Source organism: Mytilus galloprovincialis, unplaced genomic scaffold, assembly GCF_965363235.1.
Source record: "Mytilus galloprovincialis unplaced genomic scaffold, xbMytGall1.hap1.1 HAP1_SCAFFOLD_62, whole genome shotgun sequence".
NCBI classification, from domain to species: Eukaryota; Metazoa; Mollusca; class Bivalvia; order Mytilida; family Mytilidae; genus Mytilus; species Mytilus galloprovincialis.
The window spans coordinates 1,294-13,456 of record NW_027468002.1 but is presented as its reverse complement, the minus strand read 5'-3'; the positions used below and the strand labels follow the sequence as shown (position 1 = coordinate 13,456).

Here is a 12,163-nt window from a genome sequence, read left to right as displayed (position 1 = left end):
GATAATATGGTATCCGCCATTTGTCGTCATTTGAAATCGCCTCTTTCTTTTTGACCAGGGCTTATATGATTCACTATTTTTCTGAAAGGATTCTGATTAGCAAAAATTATTATAGCAAAAACAAATAATAAACAATAAATACTAATTATAGCTTGTAAAGTTCCAGTAAAAAATTCGAATATTTGAAACGTCTTTCATCTCGGTCAAGGAAGTCCCGCTTTCGAAGTTTGCCATCTTTGTGTGCTTTCATATCGAAGGCAAAATCTAAATTTCTGGGAAGTCTCTTTATTTCTACGTATATCTGAAAGCAAAAACATATAAAGAAATGATTTTACTACAAATGTATATCATTTTTACGGCACAATCTAGTTTTTGTGAAATAATACAACACGTTTTCTGATGAAGAATCGCACGAGAGAAATTGACAAGTTGTACATTAATCGTAAATATTTCTTCACTCGTGGTATTTTGTTTAATTCTTATGATATATTCTGAAAGAAAAATTCCTGCTGAAGATTTTCGTGTATGATTTATATATCAAAAAGTACAATTTATTTGAAACAAATGATTAAAACTTGTCGAACAAGCACACAGATTTTCTTGTCGATCTGTTTGAATTAGATTGTCATGAAAGTTTAAGGGTGCTCTCGTCGAGGTCCGCGTTAGATAGATAATTACACTATGTCAGTGAGGTTTGGAAAACATTGTAATCTGTCGTTCATTCGCACACATCGTTCAACAACCAAAACCGCAAAATGTCAGACGCACCAGCACCAGTAGTAAAGACCCCAGCTAAGTCACCAAAGAAGAAAGCTGCAGCTAAACCAAAGAAAGTAGCTACTCATCCAAAATACAGCGAGATGGTCGGAAAGGCTATATCTGCTTTGAAAGAGCGTGGAGGCTCCAGCCGTCAAGCCATCCTTAAGTATATCTTAGCAAACTTCAGCGTTGGTAGCGATGCAAAAACAGTAAACACTCACTTGAAGTTAGCTCTGAAATCAGGAGTGAAGAGCAACAGCTTGAAACAGTCGAAGGGTACCGGCGCTTCTGGAAGCTTTAAGATTGGGGAAGTGGCTAAACCAGCTAAGAAACCAGCAAAGAAAGTAGTTAAACCTAAAGCCGCCAAGCCAAAGAAGGCAAAGACACCTACCAAAAAGACTGCCGCAAAGAAACCTGCAGCAAAGAAACCAGCAGGTGAAAAGAAAGCAGCTAAACCAAAAGCAAAGAAACCAGCTGCAAAGAAACCTGCTGCAAAACCTGCTGCCAAATCTGCAAAGAAAGCCACAAAATCTCCCAAGAAGACAAAGGCTGCAGCTAAACCAAAGAAGGCAAAGACACCAAAGAAGAAGTAAATAAAGGAAGCATCCTGAAGCTTTTAAAGCTTAAACAGCCCTTTTAAGGGCTACCAAAATTTTTCAAAAAGAGTCTGAAATTGTTGCATGGTATTAGTCACAAATAAAATATAGCTTGTCCCATATTCTAAATCTCTCTTTTCTTCTCTGCAATTTTTTTCTACTATAAAGTCCATGTGTACTTGCTTAGTTTTACTATCTTCCACTCTCTGGATCGTGCAGTAAGTGTTTAGTTTTGCTTCTATCTTAAACCTGAAAAAATTTTTTTTATACAAATTCTAGATCTGTTCAAAATTGCTACTTCCTAACTTTATATATCAAAAATTTTAACACTTCTGTGTCTACGACCATATCACGTTGAAAACACCGGTTCTCGTCCGATCACCGAAGTTAAGCAACGTCGAGCCCGGTTAGTACTTGGATGGGTGACCGCCTGGGAATACCGGGTGTTGTAGACATTTTTTGTACCTATAATTTTGCATTTCTACCAAACAATTAATGTGAAGTTTTGCTTCAGAAAAAAATCTGTTTTATATAAATTTCTTCTCAAAAATGCTACTACCTAACCTTATATATCAAAAATTTTAACACTTCTGTGTCTACGACCATATCACGTTGAAAACACCGGTTCTCGTCCGAAAACCGAAGTTAAGCAACGTCGAGCCCGGTTAGTACTTGGATGGGTGACCGCCTGGGAATACCGGGTGTTGTAGACATTTTTTTACTTATAATTTTGCATTCCTACCAAACATAATTGTTCTATGATTTTTTTTACTAATTTACTTGGATGTAATATTCAACATATCTAGCTATCAATGAATGAAGAAAACAGAAAATAAATCATTCATAAATTTATTTATTTTTCAATACCCATCTGCATGGTGAAATATTTTTACGTGAAATACATGCAAGTCAAGTTATATACACTTAAGAATTCCACTCCTTCCACATGCATGTGGCTACATATATTTTTTTTTTTAAATTAGGTCGTCTGTGATAATATGGTATCCGCCATTTGTCGTCATTTGAAATCGCCTCTTTCTTTTTGACCAGGGCTTATATGATTCACTATTTTTCTGAAAGGATTCTGATTAGCAAAAATTCATTATAGCAAAAACAAATAATAAACAATAAATACTAATTATAGCTTGTAAAGTTCCAGTAAAAAATTCGAATATTTGAAACGTCTTTCATCTCGGTCAAGGAAGTCCCGCTTTCGAAGTTTGCCATCTTTGTGTGCTTTCATATCGAAGGCAAAATCTAAATTTCTGGGAAGTCTCTTTATTTCTACGTATATCTGAAAGCAAAAACATATAAAGAAATGATTTTACTACAAATGTATATCATTTTTACGGCACAATCTAGTTTTTGTGAAATAATACAACACGTTTTTTGATGAAGAATCGCACGAGAGAAATTGACAAGTTGTACATTAATCGTAAATATTTCTTCACTCGTGGTATTTTGTTTAATTCTTATGATATATTCTGAAAGAAAAATTCCTGCTGAAGATTTTCGTGTATGATTTATATATCAAAAAGTACAATTTATTTGAAACAAATGATTAAAACTTGTCGAACAAGCACACAGATTTTCTTGTCGATCTGTTTGAATTAGATTGTCATGAAAGTTTAAGGGTGCTCTCGTCGAGGTCCGCGTTAGATAGATAATTACACTATGTCAGTGAGGTTTGGAAAACATTGTAATCTGTCGTTCATTCGCACACATCGTTCAACAACCAAAACCGCAAAATGTCAGACGCACCAGCACCAGTAGTAAAGACCCCAGCTAAGTCACCAAAGAAGAAAGCTGCAGCTAAACCAAAGAAAGTAGCTACTCATCCAAAATACAGCGAGATGGTCGGAAAGGCTATATCTGCTTTGAAAGAGCGTGGAGGCTCCAGCCGTCAAGCCATCCTTAAGTATATCTTAGCAAACTTCAGCGTTGGTAGCGATGCAAAAACAGTAAACACTCACTTGAAGTTAGCTCTGAAATCAGGAGTGAAGAGCAACAGCTTGAAACAGTCGAAGGGTACCGGCGCTTCTGGAAGCTTTAAGATTGGGGAAGTGGCTAAACCAGCTAAGAAACCAGCAAAGAAAGTAGTTAAACCTAAAGCCGCCAAGCCAAAGAAGGCAAAGACACCTACCAAAAAGACTGCCGCAAAGAAACCTGCAGCAAAGAAACCAGCAGGTGAAAAGAAAGCAGCTAAACCAAAAGCAAAGAAACCAGCTGCAAAGAAACCTGCTGCAAAACCTGCTGCCAAATCTGCAAAGAAAGCCACAAAATCTCCCAAGAAGACAAAGGCTGCAGCTAAACCAAAGAAGGCAAAGACACCAAAGAAGAAGTAAATAAAGGAAGCATCCTGAAGCTTTTAAAGCTTAAACAGCCCTTTTAAGGGCTACCAAAATTTTTCAAAAAGAGTCTGAAATTGTTGCATGGTATTAGTCACAAATAAAATATAGCTTGTCCCATATTCTAAATCTCTCTTTTCTTCTCTGCAATTTTTTTCTACTATAAAGTCCATGTGTACTTGCTTAGTTTTACTATCTTCCACTCTCTGGATCGTGCAGTAAGTGTTTAGTTTTGCTTCTATCTTAAACCTGAAAAAAAATTTTTTATACAAATTCTAGATCTGTTCAAAATTGCTACTTCCTAACTTTATATATCAAAAATTTTAACACTTCTGTGTCTACGACCATATCACGTTGAAAACACCGGTTCTCGTCCGATCACCGAAGTTAAGCAACGTCGAGCCCGGTTAGTACTTGGATGGGTGACCGCCTGGGAATACCGGGTGTTGTAGACATTTTTTGTACCTATAATTTTGCATTTCTACCAAACAATTAATGTGAAGTTTTGCTTCAGAAAAAAATCTGTTTTATATAAATTTCTTCTCAAAAATGCTACTACCTAACCTTATATATCAAAAATTTTAACACTTCTGTGTCTACGACCATATCACGTTGAAAACACCGGTTCTCGTCCGATCACCGAAGTTAAGCAACGTCGAGCCCGGTTAGTACTTGGATGGGTGACCGCCTGGGAATACCGGGTGTTGTAGACATTTTTTTACTTATAATTTTGCATTCCTACCAAACATAATTGTTCTATGATTTTTTTTACTAATTTACTTGGATGTAATATTCAACATATCTAGCTATCAATGAATGAAGAAAACAGAAAATAAATCATTCATAAATTTATTTATTTTTCAATACCCATCTGCATGGTGAAATATTTTTACGTGAAATACATGCAAGTCAAGTTATATACACTTAAGAATTCCACTCCTTCCACATGCATGTGGCTACATATATTTTTTTTTTTAAATTAGGTCGTCTGTGATAATATGGTATCCGCCATTTGTCGTCATTTGAAATCGCCTCTTTCTTTTTGACCAGGGCTTATATGATTCACTATTTTTCTGAAAGGATTCTGATTAGCAAAAATTCATTATAGCAAAAACAAATAATAAACAATAAATACTAATTATAGCTTGTAAAGTTCCAGTAAAAAATTCGAATATTTGAAACGTCTTTCATCTCGGTCAAGGAAGTCCCGCTTTCGAAGTTTGCCATCTTTGTGTGCTTTCATATCGAAGGCAAAATCTAAATTTCTGGGAAGTCTCTTTATTTCTACGTATATCTGAAAGCAAAAACATATAAAGAAATGATTTTACTACAAATGTATATCATTTTTACGGCACAATCTAGTTTTTGTGAAATAATACAACACGTTTTCTGATGAAGAATCGCACGAGAGAAATTGACAAGTTGTACATTAATCGTAAATATTTCTTCACTCGTGGTATTTTGTTTAATTCTTATGATATATTCTGAAAGAAAAATTCCTGCTGAAGATTTTCGTGTATGATTTATATATCAAAAAGTACAATTTATTTGAAACAAATGATTAAAACTTGTCGAACAAGCACACAGATTTTCTTGTCGATCTGTTTGAATTAGATTGTCATGAAAGTTTAAGGGTGCTCTCGTCGAGGTCCGCGTTAGATAGATAATTACACTATGTCAGTGAGGTTTGGAAAACATTGTAATCTGTCGTTCATTCGCACACATCGTTCAACAACCAAAACCGCAAAATGTCAGACGCACCAGCACCAGTAGTAAAGACCCCAGCTAAGTCACCAAAGAAGAAAGCTGCAGCTAAACCAAAGAAAGTAGCTACTCATCCAAAATACAGCGAGATGGTCGGAAAGGCTATATCTGCTTTGAAAGAGCGTGGAGGCTCCAGCCGTCAAGCCATCCTTAAGTATATCTTAGCAAACTTCAGCGTTGGTAGCGATGCAAAAACAGTAAACACTCACTTGAAGTTAGCTCTGAAATCAGGAGTGAAGAGCAACAGCTTGAAACAGTCGAAGGGTACCGGCGCTTCTGGAAGCTTTAAGATTGGGGAAGTGGCTAAACCAGCTAAGAAACCAGCAAAGAAAGTAGTTAAACCTAAAGCCGCCAAGCCAAAGAAGGCAAAGACACCTACCAAAAAGACTGCCGCAAAGAAACCTGCAGCAAAGAAACCAGCAGGTGAAAAGAAAGCAGCTAAACCAAAAGCAAAGAAACCAGCTGCAAAGAAACCTGCTGCAAAACCTGCTGCCAAATCTGCAAAGAAAGCCACAAAATCTCCCAAGAAGACAAAGGCTGCAGCTAAACCAAAGAAGGCAAAGACACCAAAGAAGAAGTAAATAAAGGAAGCATCCTGAAGCTTTTAAAGCTTAAACAGCCCTTTTAAGGGCTACCAAAATTTTTCAAAAAGAGTCTGAAATTGTTGCATGGTATTAGTCACAAATAAAATATAGCTTGTCCCATATTCTAAATCTCTCTTTTCTTCTCTGCAATTTTTTTCTACTATAAAGTCCATGTGTACTTGCTTAGTTTTACTATCTTCCACTCTCTGGATCGTGCAGTAAGTGTTTAGTTTTGCTTCTATCTTAAACCTGAAAAAAAATTTTTTATACAAATTCTAGATCTGTTCAAAATTGCTACTTCCTAACTTTATATATCAAAAATTTTAACACTTCTGTGTCTACGACCATATCACGTTGAAAACACCGGTTCTCGTCCGATCACCGAAGTTAAGCAACGTCGAGCCCGGTTAGTACTTGGATGGGTGACCGCCTGGGAATACCGGGTGTTGTAGACATTTTTTGTACCTATAATTTTGCATTTCTACCAAACAATTAATGTGAAGTTTTGCTTCAGAAAAAAATCTGTTTTATATAAATTTCTTCTCAAAAATGCTACTACCTAACCTTATATATCAAAAATTTTAACACTTCTGTGTCTACGACCATATCACGTTGAAAACACCGGTTCTCGTCCGATCACCGAAGTTAAGCAACGTCGAGCCCGGTTAGTACTTGGATGGGTGACCGCCTGGGAATACCGGGTGTTGTAGACATTTTTTTACTTATAATTTTGCATTCCTACCAAACATAATTGTTCTATGATTTTTTTTACTAATTTACTTGGATGTAATATTCAACATATCTAGCTATCAATGAATGAAGAAAACAGAAAATAAATCATTCATAAATTTATTTATTTTTCAATACCCATCTGCATGGTGAAATATTTTTACGTGAAATACATGCAAGTCAAGTTATATACACTTAAGAATTCCACTCCTTCCACATGCATGTGGCTACATATATTTTTTTTTTTAAATTAGGTCGTCTGTGATAATATGGTATCCGCCATTTGTCGTCATTTGAAATCGCCTCTTTCTTTTTGACCAGGGCTTATATGATTCACTATTTTTCTGAAAGGATTCTGATTAGCAAAAATTCATTATAGCAAAAACAAATAATAAACAATAAATACTAATTATAGCTTGTAAAGTTCCAGTAAAAAATTCGAATATTTGAAACGTCTTTCATCTCGGTCAAGGAAGTCCCGCTTTCGAAGTTTGCCATCTTTGTGTGCTTTCATATCGAAGGCAAAATCTAAATTTCTGGGAAGTCTCTTTATTTCTACGTATATCTGAAAGCAAAAACATATAAAGAAATGATTTTACTACAAATGTATATCATTTTTACGGCACAATCTAGTTTTTGTGAAATAATACAACACGTTTTCTGATGAAGAATCGCACGAGAGAAATTGACAAGTTGTACATTAATCGTAAATATTTCTTCACTCGTGGTATTTTGTTTAATTCTTATGATATATTCTGAAAGAAAAATTCCTGCTGAAGATTTTCGTGTATGATTTATATATCAAAAAGTACAATTTATTTGAAACAAATGATTAAAACTTGTCGAACAAGCACACAGATTTTCTTGTCGATCTGTTTGAATTAGATTGTCATGAAAGTTTAAGGGTGCTCTCGTCGAGGTCCGCGTTAGATAGATAATTACACTATGTCAGTGAGGTTTGGAAAACATTGTAATCTGTCGTTCATTCGCACACATCGTTCAACAACCAAAACCGCAAAATGTCAGACGCACCAGCACCAGTAGTAAAGACCCCAGCTAAGTCACCAAAGAAGAAAGCTGCAGCTAAACCAAAGAAAGTAGCTACTCATCCAAAATACAGCGAGATGGTCGGAAAGGCTATATCTGCTTTGAAAGAGCGTGGAGGCTCCAGCCGTCAAGCCATCCTTAAGTATATCTTAGCAAACTTCAGCGTTGGTAGCGATGCAAAAACAGTAAACACTCACTTGAAGTTAGCTCTGAAATCAGGAGTGAAGAGCAACAGCTTGAAACAGTCGAAGGGTACCGGCGCTTCTGGAAGCTTTAAGATTGGGGAAGTGGCTAAACCAGCTAAGAAACCAGCAAAGAAAGTAGTTAAACCTAAAGCCGCCAAGCCAAAGAAGGCAAAGACACCTACCAAAAAGACTGCCGCAAAGAAACCTGCAGCAAAGAAACCAGCAGGTGAAAAGAAAGCAGCTAAACCAAAAGCAAAGAAACCAGCTGCAAAGAAACCTGCTGCAAAACCTGCTGCCAAATCTGCAAAGAAAGCCACAAAATCTCCCAAGAAGACAAAGGCTGCAGCTAAACCAAAGAAGGCAAAGACACCAAAGAAGAAGTAAATAAAGGAAGCATCCTGAAGCTTTTAAAGCTTAAACAGCCCTTTTAAGGGCTACCAAAATTTTTCAAAAAGAGTCTGAAATTGTTGCATGGTATTAGTCACAAATAAAATATAGCTTGTCCCATATTCTAAATCTCTCTTTTCTTCTCTGCAATTTTTTTCTACTATAAAGTCCATGTGTACTTGCTTAGTTTTACTATCTTCCACTCTCTGGATCGTGCAGTAAGTGTTTAGTTTTGCTTCTATCTTAAACCTGAAAAAAAATTTTTTATACAAATTCTAGATCTGTTCAAAATTGCTACTTCCTAACTTTATATATCAAAAATTTTAACACTTCTGTGTCTACGACCATATCACGTTGAAAACACCGGTTCTCGTCCGATCACCGAAGTTAAGCAACGTCGAGCCCGGTTAGTACTTGGATGGGTGACCGCCTGGGAATACCGGGTGTTGTAGACATTTTTTGTACCTATAATTTTGCATTTCTACCAAACAATTAATGTGAAGTTTTGCTTCAGAAAAAAATCTGTTTTATATAAATTTCTTCTCAAAAATGCTACTACCTAACCTTATATATCAAAAATTTTAACACTTCTGTGTCTACGACCATATCACGTTGAAAACACCGGTTCTCGTCCGATCACCGAAGTTAAGCAACGTCGAGCCCGGTTAGTACTTGGATGGGTGACCGCCTGGGAATACCGGGTGTTGTAGACATTTTTTTACTTATAATTTTGCATTCCTACCAAACATAATTGTTCTATGATTTTTTTTACTAATTTACTTGGATGTAATATTCAACATATCTAGCTATCAATGAATGAAGAAAACAGAAAATAAATCATTCATAAATTTATTTATTTTTCAATACCCATCTGCATGGTGAAATATTTTTACGTGAAATACATGCAAGTCAAGTTATATACACTTAAGAATTCCACTCCTTCCACATGCATGTGGCTACATATATTTTTTTTTTTAAATTAGGTCGTCTGTGATAATATGGTATCCGCCATTTGTCGTCATTTGAAATCGCCTCTTTCTTTTTGACCAGGGCTTATATGATTCACTATTTTTCTGAAAGGATTCTGATTAGCAAAAATTCATTATAGCAAAAACAAATAATAAACAATAAATACTAATTATAGCTTGTAAAGTTCCAGTAAAAAATTCGAATATTTGAAACGTCTTTCATCTCGGTCAAGGAAGTCCCGCTTTCGAAGTTTGCCATCTTTGTGTGCTTTCATATCGAAGGCAAAATCTAAATTTCTGGGAAGTCTCTTTATTTCTACGTATATCTGAAAGCAAAAACATATAAAGAAATGATTTTACTACAAATGTATATCATTTTTACGGCACAATCTAGTTTTTGTGAAATAATACAACACGTTTTCTGATGAAGAATCGCACGAGAGAAATTGACAAGTTGTACATTAATCGTAAATATTTCTTCACTCGTGGTATTTTGTTTAATTCTTATGATATATTCTGAAAGAAAAATTCCTGCTGAAGATTTTCGTGTATGATTTATATATCAAAAAGTACAATTTATTTGAAACAAATGATTAAAACTTGTCGAACAAGCACACAGATTTTCTTGTCGATCTGTTTGAATTAGATTGTCATGAAAGTTTAAGGGTGCTCTCGTCGAGGTCCGCGTTAGATAGATAATTACACTATGTCAGTGAGGTTTGGAAAACATTGTAATCTGTCGTTCATTCGCACACATCGTTCAACAACCAAAACCGCAAAATGTCAGACGCACCAGCACCAGTAGTAAAGACCCCAGCTAAGTCACCAAAGAAGAAAGCTGCAGCTAAACCAAAGAAAGTAGCTACTCATCCAAAATACAGCGAGATGGTCGGAAAGGCTATATCTGCTTTGAAAGAGCGTGGAGGCTCCAGCCGTCAAGCCATCCTTAAGTATATCTTAGCAAACTTCAGCGTTGGTAGCGATGCAAAAACAGTAAACACTCACTTGAAGTTAGCTCTGAAATCAGGAGTGAAGAGCAACAGCTTGAAACAGTCGAAGGGTACCGGCGCTTCTGGAAGCTTTAAGATTGGGGAAGTGGCTAAACCAGCTAAGAAACCAGCAAAGAAAGTAGTTAAACCTAAAGCCGCCAAGCCAAAGAAGGCAAAGACACCTACCAAAAAGACTGCCGCAAAGAAACCTGCAGCAAAGAAACCAGCAGGTGAAAAGAAAGCAGCTAAACCAAAAGCAAAGAAACCAGCTGCAAAGAAACCTGCTGCAAAACCTGCTGCCAAATCTGCAAAGAAAGCCACAAAATCTCCCAAGAAGACAAAGGCTGCAGCTAAACCAAAGAAGGCAAAGACACCAAAGAAGAAGTAAATAAAGGAAGCATCCTGAAGCTTTTAAAGCTTAAACAGCCCTTTTAAGGGCTACCAAAATTTTTCAAAAAGAGTCTGAAATTGTTGCATGGTATTAGTCACAAATAAAATATAGCTTGTCCCATATTCTAAATCTCTCTTTTCTTCTCTGCAATTTTTTTCTACTATAAAGTCCATGTGTACTTGCTTAGTTTTACTATCTTCCACTCTCTGGATCGTGCAGTAAGTGTTTAGTTTTGCTTCTATCTTAAACCTGAAAAAAAATTTTTTATACAAATTCTAGATCTGTTCAAAATTGCTACTTCCTAACTTTATATATCAAAAATTTTAACACTTCTGTGTCTACGACCATATCACGTTGAAAACACCGGTTCTCGTCCGATCACCGAAGTTAAGCAACGTCGAGCCCGGTTAGTACTTGGATGGGTGACCGCCTGGGAATACCGGGTGTTGTAGACATTTTTTGTACCTATAATTTTGCATTTCTACCAAACAATTAATGTGAAGTTTTGCTTCAGAAAAAAATCTGTTTTATATAAATTTCTTCTCAAAAATGCTACTACCTAACCTTATATATCAAAAATTTTAACACTTCTGTGTCTACGACCATATCACGTTGAAAACACCGGTTCTCGTCCGATCACCGAAGTTAAGCAACGTCGAGCCCGGTTAGTACTTGGATGGGTGACCGCCTGGGAATACCGGGTGTTGTAGACATTTTTTTACTTATAATTTTGCATTCCTACCAAACATAATTGTTCTATGATTTTTTTTACTAATTTACTTGGATGTAATATTCAACATATCTAGCTATCAATGAATGAAGAAAACAGAAAATAAATCATTCATAAATTTATTTATTTTTCAATACCCATCTGCATGGTGAAATATTTTTACGTGAAATACATGCAAGTCAAGTTATATACACTTAAGAATTCCACTCCTTCCACATGCATGTGGCTACATATATTTTTTTTTTTAAATTAGGTCGTCTGTGATAATATGGTATCCGCCATTTGTCGTCATTTGAAATCGCCTCTTTCTTTTTGACCAGGGCTTATATGATTCACTATTTTTCTGAAAGGATTCTGATTAGCAAAAATTCATTATAGCAAAAACAAATAATAAACAATAAATACTAATTATAGCTTGTAAAGTTCCAGTAAAAAATTCGAATATTTGAAACGTCTTTCATCTCGGTCAAGGAAGTCCCGCTTTCGAAGTTTGCCATCTTTGTGTGCTTTCATATCGAAGGCAAAATCTAAATTTCTGGGAAGTCTCTTTATTTCTACGTATATCTGAAAGCAAAAACATATAAAGAAATGATTTTACTACAAATGTATATCATTTTTACGGCACAATCTAGTTTTTGTGAAATAATACAACACGTTTTCTGATGAAGAATCGCACGAGAGAAATT

General features: G+C 35.8%; 10 non-coding genes across 10 annotated transcripts; all 10 read left to right on the top strand.

Annotated features, from left to right (window-relative positions):
- The first annotated feature begins 1,691 nt into the window (after nucleotides 1-1,691).
- Nucleotides 1,692-1,810, top strand: LOC143060047 (5S ribosomal RNA). Its single transcript, XR_012973788.1, has one exon. It is a non-coding gene; the product is annotated as a 5S ribosomal RNA (ribosomal RNA).
- Nucleotides 1,811-1,949: 139 nt separating this feature from the next.
- LOC143060054 (5S ribosomal RNA) lies at nucleotides 1,950-2,068 on the top strand. Its single transcript, XR_012973795.1, has one exon. It is a non-coding gene; the product is annotated as a 5S ribosomal RNA (ribosomal RNA).
- Nucleotides 2,069-4,039: 1,971 nt separating this feature from the next.
- On the top strand, nucleotides 4,040-4,158 carry LOC143060035 (5S ribosomal RNA). Its single transcript, XR_012973777.1, has one exon. It is a non-coding gene; the product is annotated as a 5S ribosomal RNA (ribosomal RNA).
- A 139-nt stretch (nucleotides 4,159-4,297) lies between these two features.
- LOC143060024 (5S ribosomal RNA) lies at nucleotides 4,298-4,416 on the top strand. The gene has a single exon (XR_012973766.1). It is a non-coding gene; the product is annotated as a 5S ribosomal RNA (ribosomal RNA).
- A 1,971-nt stretch (nucleotides 4,417-6,387) lies between these two features.
- Nucleotides 6,388-6,506, top strand: LOC143060013 (5S ribosomal RNA). Its single transcript, XR_012973755.1, has one exon. It is a non-coding gene; the product is annotated as a 5S ribosomal RNA (ribosomal RNA).
- Nucleotides 6,507-6,645: 139 nt separating this feature from the next.
- LOC143060097 (5S ribosomal RNA) lies at nucleotides 6,646-6,764 on the top strand. The gene has a single exon (XR_012973835.1). It is a non-coding gene; the product is annotated as a 5S ribosomal RNA (ribosomal RNA).
- Nucleotides 6,765-8,735: 1,971 nt separating this feature from the next.
- LOC143060086 (5S ribosomal RNA) lies at nucleotides 8,736-8,854 on the top strand. The gene has a single exon (XR_012973824.1). It is a non-coding gene; the product is annotated as a 5S ribosomal RNA (ribosomal RNA).
- A 139-nt stretch (nucleotides 8,855-8,993) lies between these two features.
- LOC143060074 (5S ribosomal RNA) lies at nucleotides 8,994-9,112 on the top strand. The gene has a single exon (XR_012973813.1). It is a non-coding gene; the product is annotated as a 5S ribosomal RNA (ribosomal RNA).
- A 1,971-nt stretch (nucleotides 9,113-11,083) lies between these two features.
- On the top strand, nucleotides 11,084-11,202 carry LOC143060063 (5S ribosomal RNA). The gene has a single exon (XR_012973802.1). It is a non-coding gene; the product is annotated as a 5S ribosomal RNA (ribosomal RNA).
- Nucleotides 11,203-11,341: 139 nt separating this feature from the next.
- Nucleotides 11,342-11,460, top strand: LOC143060007 (5S ribosomal RNA). The gene has a single exon (XR_012973749.1). It is a non-coding gene; the product is annotated as a 5S ribosomal RNA (ribosomal RNA).
- The last annotated feature ends 703 nt before the right edge of the window (nucleotides 11,461-12,163 follow it).